The sequence below is a fragment of the Rhinopithecus roxellana genome, chromosome 5 (genome assembly GCF_007565055.1).
Source record: "Rhinopithecus roxellana isolate Shanxi Qingling chromosome 5, ASM756505v1, whole genome shotgun sequence".
NCBI lineage: Eukaryota > Metazoa > Chordata > Mammalia > Primates > Cercopithecidae > Rhinopithecus > Rhinopithecus roxellana.
In genome coordinates this window covers 89,979,726-89,993,437 of record NC_044553.1, presented here as the reverse complement: position 1 = coordinate 89,993,437, position 13,712 = coordinate 89,979,726, and the positions used below count along the sequence as shown (strand labels likewise).

Below are 13,712 nucleotides of genomic sequence, written 5' to 3'. Positions count from 1 at the left end.
GGAAAAGATTGTATAATTAATGCTCAGTTGGTCATTTATGACTGGCCAAGCTTAAGTTTTGTTTATGTAAGAACCCATAAGCAAGTGGAAGAAGTCAGTCACAAAAGATCGTATATTATTCCATTTATATGAAATGTCCAAATTAGGTGAATGTACAGAGAACAAAAGTACATCAGTGCTTACTTAGGACTAGAGAGGATAGATGGGTAGAGGATGATAGCTAAAGTCTACAAGGTTGTTTTTGTGATTATGAAAATGTTCTAATATTGACTGTGGTGATGCCTGCACATACATCTGTAGATAGTCTAAAATTCTTGATTTGCACCCTCTAAATGGATGAAGTGCATGGCATGTGAATTTTATCTTAGTAAATATACAATTTCAAAATATATAGGATGGGCATGGTGGCTCATGTCTGTAATCCCAGCACTTTGGGAGGCCGAGGCAGGCGGATAACCTGAGGTCAGGAGTTCGAGACCAGACTGGTCAACATCGTGAAACCCCGTCTCTACTAAAAATACAAAAATTAGCCAGGCATGGTGGCACATGCCTGTAATCCCAGCTATTCAGGAGGCTGAGGCAGGAGAATTGCTTGAACCCGGGAGACGGAGGTTGCAGTGAGCTGAGATCGTGCCACTGCACTCCGGCCTGGGCAACAGACCGAGACTCCATCTCGGAAAAAAAAAAAATATATATATATATATATATATCTCAAAAATCAATGGCTTTTTATGTATGCACTCTCATATATATACACACACACACACACACACACACACACACACACACACACATATATGAAGATGGATAGATAGACCTTCTAGTTAGTCGTTTTTATCTTAGGTCATGTTCCCTAGAAAGAGTCTTGGATTCAAGTAGATTGTAATGTACTGAGGGAGTGCTCTTCAGGAAAACATTTAAGGGAGTGAGGACTATATTTAAGAAAGAGGAAAGGGTCAAGCAAAGATAAAATCTATCTTTGGCTGATTTATCAGAGCTCTGGAGCCTAAATTGCCCCTGCAGGATTGTCTCCACCTTGAATCAAGAGGGCTGGTCTTTGGTCTTAGTCTTTGACTGCAGGCGCCTGTAGCAGCTGGAGTTGTAGCCTTTTTTGGCAAGTAGGTTCCATTAACTGAGAGCAGGTATTTATCTGGTGAAAAAGGGCAGCTGTGAGTCATTTGCAGCCAAAACGCAACAGCTGGGGGATGAGTGCACTGGTCTCAGGAGGTCTGAGCAGGACATCACCCAAGTCTATAAGATACATCAGGCCTGCGCCCTCTCCTATAAAGCAGACGCCGCGCCGCGACACTGTAGTGGCTTCGTCCTCAGCTTTTCTCTTCCTCAGCTGACGTCTCCTAGCTCTCGTCAGCCTCCCGCCGGCAGTCTCCTTAACACCGAACACCATGCCTTCAATTAAGTTGCAGAGTTCTGATGGAGAGATATTTGAAGTTGATGTGGAAATTGCCAAACAATCTGTGACTATTAAGACCATGTTGGAAGATTTGGGAATGGATGATGAAGGAGATGATGACCCATTTCCTCTACCAAATGTGAATGCAGCAATATTAAAAAAGGTCATTCAGTGGTGCACCCACCACAAGGATGACCCTCCTCCTCCTCCTGAAGACGATGAGAACAAAGAAAAGCAAACAGACGATATCCCTGTTTGGGACCGAGAATTCCTGAAAGTTGACCAAGGAACACTTTTTGAACTCATTCTGGCTGCAAACTACTTAGACATCAAAGGTTTGCTTGATGTTACATGCAAGACTGTTGCCAATATGATCAAGGGGAAGACTCCTGAGGAGATTCGCAAGACCTTCAATATCAAAAATGACTTTACTGAAGAGGAGGAAGCCCAGGTACGCAAAGAGAACCAGTGGTGTGAAGAGAAGTGAAATGTTGTGCCTGACACTGTAACACTGTAAGGATTGTTCCAAATACTAGTTGCACTGCTCTGTTTATAATTGTTAATATTAGACAAACAGTAGACAAATGCAGCAGCAAGTCAATTGTATTAGCAGAATATTGTCCTCATTGCATGTGTAGTTAGAGTATAGATTCCAAACCTATGGCTGAGTTTCTTCTAGTATGATCGAAAGTTTCTTTTTTCTTTGCTCTGAATAAAACTGAACTGTGGGTTCTCTATAAGTGGCATTTTGGGCTTTCCCTCTTTTTTGTAAAGCAATTTCTGCCTAGTTTATTGTCCAGTTAACTTTAGTGACCTTTTGAAAGTTGGCATTGTAAATAAAACAAGTTGCAAAAAAGTTTTTTGGAATAGAAAAAAAAAAAAAAAGATACATCAAAGGAATGTTCATGAAGACTGGAAAATATTTAGCCAATAGAACTCATTACAATATTGTCTGTAATAACAAGAACTACATTTCATTGCCCCAAAATTTGTAAGATACATGTTTTATTCATCTAGTAGGATGTCAGTAGTCATTGGAGACATGGTAGAAGGCTATTTAGAAAAAACTGGAAATAAATTTCAGAAACATTGTGAGACTACAAAAGTATGAACACAAAAATTTCATCTTTATAAATATAGCAGTATATATGTTTGCACATTCTTTCCCTTTTGGAAAAGATGTATGTAAAAATTTAAATAGTAGTTACTGCTCAGTGGCAGGATTATGGCTATTTTTATTTTCTACATTTTGTTTATGTTTATTCAATATTGCTTTTGTTTTGTGTGTATGTGTTCTGGGTTTTTGTCTTTTGTGTTTTCTGAGACGGGGTCTCACTTCAGGCTGGTCTGAAACCCTTAGCCTCCAGTGATCCTCTTGCCTCGGACTCTCAAGTAGCTAGGATTACAGTTGTGCATCACCACACCTGTCTGTATTGCTTTTGGATAATAAAGAAGTGATTTCAAATATTATACATCAATGAGCTAATTCTCAAATTGGAACTGAAATAATGCAACCATACTCAAATAATGCAATCATACTCAAATAATGCAAGGCTAAAGAGTAAGAATCTAAGAAAGAATGTGTTTTTGGAGAGGTTACTAACCCAGTGTGTGGTCTTCTACTTTGTACATTTAATTTGTCATTATACCTAGAGCTGGTCAGATTGGTGATCACTGACCGACAAGAGATGAATTTATAGATCAAAATATTTGTGTAGTAATTTTCAATGGAGTGACCATATATGCCAGCAACCATTCCATTCATTGCTTATTCATAGCCCTGTGTTCCCAAGGTCAGGTACACGAGAAGACATGTAAGTCAACCTAAGGCTATTTGGTGAGTATACAGAGCAGATAATCCAGAGAAATATTTCATCCACTTCACACTGAAGCCTGAAAAATCACATTAGATATCCCAGAGTCCCCTTCACGCCACTCCAGGCCAGCACTCCTGGCCACATCTGATAGGATGAAGAATGTGCACCTCTAGCCTCAGGAGAATTATTCCACACACTGGTCAGATGCTTTGGTGTGATCTGGAGCAAAAAGGTGAGTTGATCCCAGTTACCTCTCTTGGAAATTTAAATTAGGTATTCCTAATATAATGAGGCTGCTAGTGTGAACAGAGGCTGGAGCAAAGCCATGAAATTTCTCAGGGCCATGCCATGTCATGGAAAGCCAATATTACAAGACTGAAACAAACAAACAAACAAACAAAAACCCACTGAGAGAAACAAGACACTATGAGCTGAGAGACCATGTGGCAGCCCATGAGGATGCAGAGAGTCACTTTAAGTCTCTAAAGTGACCTCTGTTCTTGACCGCTTCCCTTTATCAGTTCACAGATATCCTCATATAAACCTGACATGAGCAGAATTTTGAGGGAACCTCAGTCCCTCATACTAAAAGAACTTGACACATGCACGACCCCTTACTCACCACCCAGTAACCAGAAGGCTACATATTCAGTGTCTCTTAGGGACCAATTTAGATTAACCCTCCCAATAAAAGTGCTTAAAGGATGTGTTTTGTTTTTTTTTCTTTTTCAGTGTGCTTCTTTGAATAATGATAGTCTTCCCATGCTAGATGATAAGCTTCCTGAGGGCAGGCACCTCATCTGGTTTTACACACCAGTGTAGAAGCACCATGGTGCCAGAACATAGGCCCTTCCATAAATGTATGTTGAATAGAGGAATCACCAAATCACTTTAGAATGTTTTGTTTCTTTCATTTCCACAGCAGCACAGTTAGCTATTTGAAAAATATTTGAGAAATAGCTCAGGGCTGCGTGGAAATGAAAGAAATAAAACATTTGAACATGATTTTTATAGTTTAAATTACTTATTGCAATGCAGTTGTCTATTGGCCCATGTGATATTATAACAGTTTTATCTGAACTGTTAAAATCAAAAGTAGGAATAAAAGCTAACTTTTACTGTTTCAATTAGTCCCTATAGTTGTACAAAGGATGAGAACCAAAAAAAAAAAAAAAAAAAAAAAAAAATCCCTTGCCTAGCTACAATGTGCTAAGCCATTATTGTTATTCTAATTTAATATTCCTATCAACCATATTAAATAATATTACATTCTCACTTTACAGACACAATCCAAGCTGTAGAGGAGTTATATAGCCAGAAAAGGATGAAGCCAGGATTCAAACATAGGTCACATTCTGAATTTGTGCTATTTTCATTTATTCTGTGCTGTTTACAGGGATCCCAGAGATTGTTCAATTCACCCTTTGGTTTTATATATAGGGAAATTTAAAAGAGTTAAAATAGGACCTCTGATTTCCGACTCTTTGAGAGTTATAAAGTGTAATATAGATAACACTGTTCCCCTACAGATGAAAAAATATAAGCACACTAGGATTTCTAGCAGGAGGCGGGGGAGGGGAGGGGAGGGGAGGGGAGGGGAGGGGAGGGGAGGGAAGGGAAGGGAAGGGAAGGGAAGGGAAGGGAAGGGAAGGGAAGGGAAGGGAAAAAGCACAAAAGAGGCTAAGGGCTAAAGCCAGGATCATGTACCGCAAATATCAAGATCTTTGATTTCTCATCTAATTACTCATACATTCCATTTGACCACAGTGGAAAAATAACTTATTATCTAGTGATAATTATCATTATCTAGTGTTAATTGTTCTTATGTTATACATGAATGGACGAATAGAAGGATCAGTGAATCTACCTCTCTATACACATGTAATTTCCACTGTAGAGGAAATTGCTACACTTTATGTAATCAATTTCCTCCTCATTCAAGCAAAGGTAGACTTGTAAGAATTTTGTAGAGTTCACTAAAGCCACATATTGTCCAGGTTATTTTATCTATTACCACCTATTGATTTACAGCCATTAAAGAAAAAAAAAAAGCCTTTATTTCCCAAGTCTCAGTTCATCTGGGGAGTTAAACTGTAACATCTGAGTCAGCCATGAAAAGGTCTAATCCTGCCATTGTTCTGCACTTACAATTTCTATTTCTGTCAAGGAAAATGGAAGTGCAGGTCCTGTAGTCTTCTATCCTGACTGTTGATTTCTAAAACTGTCTGTAGCTACACTATTGGTTTCATCTCATGCTGATTACATTAACTTCATGTACTTTAGGGCCTATAGTGATTAAAAGTCAAACCAACAGGACAACTTTGGTACTGAATTTCCTAAACAGAGTTTTCTACATTCCAGTTTGCATTCATTAGCAATGATACCTTTGCACTAGATATCTGCGAAGAGAAACATCCAAATGTGACGTCTCTGCTTCCCAAGTCATATGAGGGCAATCATGTCCATGTTGACTAAGCAGTGCGGTCAAATGCTAGACCACGTCCATGTTTACGTTCAGCAACTGTAGTCTCTATATGTACTGGAATTCAGAGATTTCTCAAACCTTCACTTGCAAGTTGGCAGGCTATAATTAAATACACACACACACACACATGCATATACAATAGATTTACGCATACTGTGGCACTTTACTGTAACTTGATGCTTTCTTTAAAACATTCTTACTGCCATCTGGTACAGTCGAAAGAGCACAAATTTCAGAACCTTCAGAGTATGATACTGTAAAACATATATCTGGTCTTTGTCCCCATTTCCTAACATACAGCTCCTAAAATCTTTGGAATCTACAAAGTAATAAGGGTGTCCTCTATATCCTAATGAGACAACTGGTGGCTGGGGGACCCTGGATGACTTCAGAAAGACCAAGACATGATTAGTGGTTTGGGACTTTCAGCCACGCCCCTTCACCCCCTCCAAGGAGAGGAGATCAGCTGAAGTTCGAGTTGATCACCAATGGCCAATGATTTGATCAATCATACCTACCTAATGAAGGTACCATTAAAACCCAGAAGGACTACGTTCTGAGAGCTTCTGGAGAGCTGAACACACGGAGGTTTTTGGAAGGTGTCACACCCAGGGAGGGCATGGAAGCTCCATACCCCTGCCCACATGCCTCACCCTATGCATCTCTTCTGTCTGGCTATTCATCTGTATCTTTGGTAACATCATTTATAATAAGTAAGGAAATGTGTTCCCCTGAGTTCTGTGAGCCACTCCAGCAAATTAATCAAACCTAAGGAGGGAATCATAGGAACGCTGATATACATAGCCAGCCAGTCAGAAGTACAGGTCATAACCTGTGCTTGCGGTTGGCATCTGAAGTGGGGGGCAGTCCTGTGAAATGGAGGCCTCAATCTGTGGGATCTGACACTATATCCAGGTAGATGGTGTCAGAACTGAATTGAATTTGAGGGCATCCTGCTTGTGTGTCCTGGGGAATTTGCCAGAGAATTACTTAGCATGGGGACAGCTGGTGTCGGACGTGCTCTGTGTTGGTTGTGTAAGAATAGAGACTAAAGGAAGAAAAAACATTTTGATTTGGTTTATCCTATATCCCATTAGCCCCACCTCTAAATTCAAATCTAAGTTTTGTCATCTACTATTTTGTTTACTTTTGAGCTGGAACAGCTTCATAAACCTCTCTGCTCCTCATTTTTTTTTTTCACTTGTAAAATGAAGACAGTAATGGTATTGCCTCATAATATTATGGATTAAACAAGATAATCTAGATAATGCACCTAGCACAGCACCTAGCAGCTACTCTAAATGTTAGGCCCCTTCATCTAAGGAGAATGGAAGGCACTATTAAGTTCACAAAGGTTTAGCTTTGCAAGGGTAAGTAGGCCACCAACTTGCATTTGAAAAAGTACTGAAGAATATATAGAGACAAAAACATACAGCAAGTGCCTGGAAAACCATCTAGAATATTTAGAAACCCAGAATAAAATTATCCAAAATTGAAATAACCTCTGGCTGTCTTCCTATGAAGATGAATAATAAGTTTCAGTTTAAAATATATCTTCTTAGGAATTTATCTCTGAAACATTTTGCTCTAAGGCATGGATTTAAAGAGTTTATATTTAATCAACTTGAAACATGCAGCATAAGCCCCTCTCAAATTCAAACAGGAACACATGGAATTTATCTATAAACGTTCCTTATAGATAGATCAAAGGAAGAAGCTATTCCACAAAGTCACAATATTGAAAATAAAAGAAAACTGAGAAAGAATGTGATGGTGCCTTTAAGTGTTTCGTTTTCCAGTTAAGTATGACATTCTTTAGGGGATCATATAATTATCAAGCCAGGCAGTGTCTCCAGGCTATTGTGAAGCTTCTTGCACTCAGGCCTGAACTGACTGAAACTGTGTCAAATAGATGGGGCCTCTATCATTTTGAAAGAGCACTGTTACAACTTCCAGAGGTTCACAAATTTAATTCATAGCAACAAAAGTCACAGAACGAGCTCCCTGAAAATCATCTGAAATAGGTTGAGGTCAACTGAACAAAATAAAGCCAGTACTGGTACAGGCATATTTTAAAAGCCATTTTTCCTGCAAACAGATTCAAGGATTAAACCACATTTAACCTTCTAGGCAGATGACTGGCTTTGGTCTTCAGGGTGCTTTCTTTATAGCAGCAGTCACCAACCTTTTTGGCACCGGGGACTGGTTTCGTTTCGTGCAAGACAACTTTCCTATGGAGGGGAGAGGGTTGGTTTTGGAATGAAACTGTTCCACCTCAATCATCAGGCATTAGTTAGAGTCTCATAAGGAGCACACACCTTAGATCCCTCACATGCACAGTTCACAATGGGGTTGCGCTCCTACGAGAATTGAATGCCACCACTGATGGGACAGAGGCAGAGCTCAGGTGCTAATGCTGTTGGCTTGCTGCTCACCCCCTGCCGTGCAGCCTGGCTCCTAACAGGCCACAGACTGGTACTGGTCCATGGCCCGGGGATTAGGGACCTCTGCTTTACAGAATGGTCACAGATAAAAACAAATATGCTATCTGGAGGACCATTTGAATCACACAAACCACGAATATGGAACCCAAGGAGTGATAAGATGACAGTCTGCAACACTATCTTAATTCTAAGCTGGAGTCTTGATGATAGAACAACTTAAATCAGATAAATTCCATAAAAGTAAACAAATTGTTGGCATGACAGTCAATTATGAAGAAAGACATTTCAAAGATCTGAACACACTGAAAAGACTGACACACCAGAGATTGGTCCCAGGTATGTGATGTAGCATCGAGGTTTCTCTTTCTTTCCATCCTTCCTTGGTACATATAACACTGAGAAATAAAAAGGAAGCTAACTGTGGAAGCTAAATGTTAAAAAAAAAATCGCTTTTACACTGCGAATTTTGATACGATTCCATTGAGTCCAAGTAGAGATGTTCTAAAAAAATTCAGAGTACTCAGAAAGTGATAGAAATGATTCTCCAATACTAGTAATTATTATTTTAATAATCACTTAATATGAATAATTAAAACAACTTATATCTGTATTTTGCATCCCATTTGAAAACTTACTTTAACATTCATAATCTCCCTCGGGCTTTCTAAAAACTCCATGTGTTGAGCATGATGATTCCCATTTTACAGATGAGGAAATGGAAGCACAAAGAATTAAACTTGACTAGGACAACACAGCTCAGGAGACCTTTTTCTCTAGCCTCACAAAAATATTCGAATGACATAGATTATATATATAACAAATTCATTTAATAATATTGCATAGAAATAAAATCACAAATATAAACACAAAAGTGTAATAGAAGCAGAGCACTCTCATCAGTTCTTCAGGGAAAAAGTGGCCATATAAGGCTACAGAATTATTATTATTATTCGTTATTCATTAAGGGAAAATAATTATTCTCTGGGGATATTGAATTCATTCTAATACTAATACAACCTTTAAAAACCCAAAGAATGGTTTATTGTGTGGAAGCAGTGCGGATTATACATAAGCTAGGAACCTCTGGGAAGTATGTTTGTCCTTGGTTATACGGCTTTTTTTTTTTTCAATTCATTGTTTTTTTTTTTTTTTGGCCCAGTAATTACACTTTGAAGTTCCATAGTACAGAGAAGATGTAGCAAGTAAATGGATTTGAATAGGTTTTTCATTGTTTCTCATAAAGACATGATTTGTAGCTACAATGTTTTCTTTTACACAGTATTTTCAGATGACCAAATCCTCCCTTCCAGAAAAGAAACAAAATCAGCCAAATTGCCAACATTCTTCACCTCTGCCACCACTCAAGACAGCTCATTTGCATGTTACAATGAAGGCTCTTTTTCTCCAGAGCCTTATCTTGAATCTAGACTATTTCATTGAAATCTTAAAATAAAAAGATGTTAATATCTCTAGCTCTATTATTTGATAATGACCATCGTATAGAATTTAGTGCACACTTGACACTTTGTTCTTTTCTCAAATCACACTGTAAGACAACCTGAAAGGTTTTTTTTTTATAATTATTCATTTAACAAGTGATAAAACATCTCTCCAGTACAAAGAATATGCACCTAATGGAATTTGTGCTTATCTGCAATTAAAGTCACCCTCCATTGCTAAGCAATGTAACCAAGATTCCGCAATACTAAATAGACTCATTCAGATTCAAAAGACCCGTTTGAAAAATTCAGTTCTCTAATACAACCTGAGTAACACCTGAGCAGAAGCGGAGATGCAAAGAAAAGAACATTTCCAAAGGGACTTGGGGGAAAGGAAGACACAAAGTGTTGGTTTTCTCATCTTTGAACTGAGCCTTGGAGATGCCCAGATGCCAGGAAGAAACTAACAAAACTCAGAAAAGCAAAACCAGGAGAAATCTCTAAGAAGATAGAATCTGGGACCCAGGAGTGGTAGGAAATGGGAGCCAAGAGCACAAGAAAGTCAGGCACTAGGACAGGGAAAAGGCTGTGAGAACCTATTTCCCTCCAGACATGTTCTGGATGTTAAATCAGTAGGACAACCTTGGGAATAGCCAGCAGCACTAGGGAGCCAATAACTCCAGGATGGGCCAATCTCTCATCACCACTCCCTCCAACTGTATAGCCTTCTAATTACAGCTGTGGGAGGCATCTGTTAGAAAAGAGTAGCGCCTGAGGCAAAGATATAGGGAGGTTCCCTGAGAGGCAGGATAAATTGGGATGGGTTCAGGCAGAGCAAAACAAACAGGGAATTGTTAATATCAGATTGTACTGAAAAATTTCTCTACCCTAAGGCATACCCTTCTCAATGTAAGCAGAAGAGGAGAAATAATAAAGAGGAGAAATTAGTGTAATTAAAACAAAAAAGAGTCAGGTGTGGTGGTTCATGCCTATAATCCCAGCACTTTGAGAGGCCAAGGCAGGCAGATCACTTGAGGTCAGGAGTTCGATACCAGACTGACCAACATGGTGAAACCTCGTCCCTACTAAAACTACAAAAATTAGCTGGGCATGGTGGCAGGTGCCTGTAATCCCAGCTACTCGGGAGGTTGAGGCAAGAGAATCGCTTGAACCCAGGAGGCAGAGGTGGCAGTGAGCTGACATCGCACCACTGCACTCCAGCCTGGGTGACAGAGCAAGACTCCATCTCAAAAAAAAAAAAAAAAAAGATAAAGATAAATCAATTCAACCAAAAGTCAGTCAATAAAATTAATGTATTTCTAGTCCGCCTGATCAAGAACATAAGAGAGAAAACTATCCCTAACAGGATTGAGAAAGGGAATATAACTACAGTTCCTACCCACATTTAAAAGATAATATATGGATATTGTAAACAATTTATGCCAATAACTGAAAACTTAGATCAAATGGTTGAATTACTTGAAAGACGCAAACTTCCAAAGTTCATCCAAGAATAATCTGAATAACTTAATATTTATTATCTACTGAATTTGTACTTTAACATTTTCCCCGTAGAGAAAACTCCAGACACAAAGGAATTTACTGGTGAGCTGTGCCAAATATTTACAGAAGAAATAATCACAAACTCTTCAGAAAAATAGCTGAAAAGGGAACACTTCCCAAGTCATTCTATGAGGCCAACATTAGTATGATATCAAAACAAACATTGCAAGAAATGGAAATTACACACTAATATTCCTCATTAGCATAAATGCAAAAACTCATAAAATTTTAACTAGTTGATTGCAACAATATAGAAAAAGGAAATGACATCATGACCATGTAGCATTGTTAACAGAAATGCAAAGATGGTTTAACATCTGAAAATCAATAACTTCAATTCACTGTACAGGCTGAGTATCCCTTATTCAAAATGCTTGGGATCAGAAGTGTTTTGGGTTTCACTTTTTTCTCTCTTTTTTTTTTTTTTAATTTTGAAATGTTTACATGTACATAATGAGATATCTTGGGGATGGGACCCAAGTCTAAACATAAAATTTATTTATTTATGTTTCATAAACACCTTATACACACAGGCTGAAGGTATTTTTACACAATATTTTTAATAGTTGGTGCAAGAAATAAAGTTCGTGTTAAGTACTCATGTGGAATTTTCCTCTTGGGGCAGGGCATCATTGTTGGCCCTCAAAAAAGTTGTAGATTTTGGAGCATTTGGGATTGTGGATTTTTGGATTAAGGATGCTTAACCTGTATTAATGGAATAAAAAGGGAAAACTATATGATCAACTCATTAGGTGCTAAAAAAAATTATAAAATTCAATATTAATTTGTGATAAAAACTCTCAGCAAATTAAGAAGAGAATTTTAACCTGAAAAAGAATCTATATGTTAAGCATATAGGCAAAATCATAATTAATGGTGAAATGCTGAATGTTTTAATCTCTTCCTCTAAGATTTTAAGTAAGTAACGAATATCTGCTCTTACCACTTCTATTCACCATTGCACTAGAGGTCCCACCAAGTGAAATATGTTTTAAAATACATACAGATTGGAAAGGAAAAATTCAAACTGTTTTTTAATTACAGAAAACATGATCATGTGTGTAGAAAATCCTAAGGAATCATTGTCCCTAATTCACAGGTGAGGAGTCAAACATTTTTTAAAGTCTTAAAATCTGCCCAGAGTCATACAGATTCTGTATTTTCATATCCAATATTCAAACCCAGGTCAGAGTGGCTCCAAAGATTATCCTCCAAGTATGATCTTCACTACCATTTCTAGAATTCCCTTTGGGAATGCTAACAAGCAGTCATGACAGCCAAGTGTAACTCAGATGCACTTTGAGATTGGGAAGTTGCTTTCTTGATCACCATCTCCCACTCAGTGTTACCTTGCCCATCCTCCCCAGGACTCTCCATGGGGAAATAAAACAGTCTTTTCTAGTCACACTCACTCTGTCCTTCCAGTTCTGTATCAGAATAAACATGACCCCTTTTCTTTGATTTCTACTCAAACGGCAGGAAGGTTGAGTACAGTGTACTGTGTGAAAAACAAAATGTAAACAGTAGGTATTTCCTAAAGACTCCATGCTTTGCTTCTCAAGCTGTCCTCTGAAAATTCAATTCCCCTATTTAATTTGCAGAACACTGTAACTCTCTGCTACCTATGGCTTGGCTTGAGTGTATCACTGCTGTTCTAGGGCTCATTAATGTGCTTTGCTCAACAATGGATCAGCTTCTCTAGGTTCCCTGATTTAGGTGTCCAGAAGAGCAGGAGAGAGTCCCACTTTCTTCCTTGTCCATTTTCCTCCCCCATTAGAGGTTTATTTCTCTCACTTATATAAATTGTTCTACCTACTTTAAAAGTCTAACACTGTTCATTATAATTTAAGTTTTTTTAAAAGATAAAAAAGCTTTTACTACTACTAATACCTTAATTACTTATACTTTAATCACTGATAACCCACTAATACCTTAATTACACAGAAAACATCAGTCTCTTCGAATGGAGGTAGCAAGAGATGCTCTTACTAATTAATTCTCCAGAGAGCTAGCAAGCCAGTATAGTGCTTAGGTTATAATGTTTTGGAGGGAAAGCATCATATTCATCCTAGACCCTGCTATTAATATACTCTCAGGTTAATACTTTCCCACAAAAGCTTTAGTAATAACAATTTAGTAACGAAGAGGCCAATGTTTTAGCCACATTGGATGAGTGGCAGTTCCAGAACTTCAGTTCTCAAGCCACTACAGGTAGTAGGAGGGCCCCGGGTTGTGAGGCCAGCTCAGAGGTGTGGCTGGAAACTGCCCAGACCCTCACTTGCAAGTTACAAAGAAAACCAGGGAAGGAAAATGAGCTCCTTTGAAGCAGAGAGAGGGAAGAGAATAGCATAGGGCAGAACCTTAGAATGCCCTATTTCCCCAATGCAGAAAAAGTTAAGAACATTTCTATCATTTTTTTAAAGAAAGGATTTAAGTGGTACCTAAAACTGAGATCAATGTTTTACATAAGTTCAGCATTTGCGGCTGCTGGAATTTTTATATCTGATTTCTGCTTTCCTCTAAATGATAGTCTCAGAACATTTTCTGAAATCT

At 38.3% G+C, this 13,712-nt stretch overlaps 1 pseudogene across 1 annotated transcript; it reads left to right on the top strand.

Moving 5' to 3' along the window:
- Positions 1–1,272: 1,272 nt before the first annotated feature.
- LOC104673927 lies at positions 1,273–2,267 on the top strand (annotated as a pseudogene). The gene has a single exon (XR_749579.2). The product of XR_749579.2 is annotated as an S-phase kinase-associated protein 1 pseudogene (transcript).
- Positions 2,268–13,712: the final 11,445 nt, after the last annotated feature.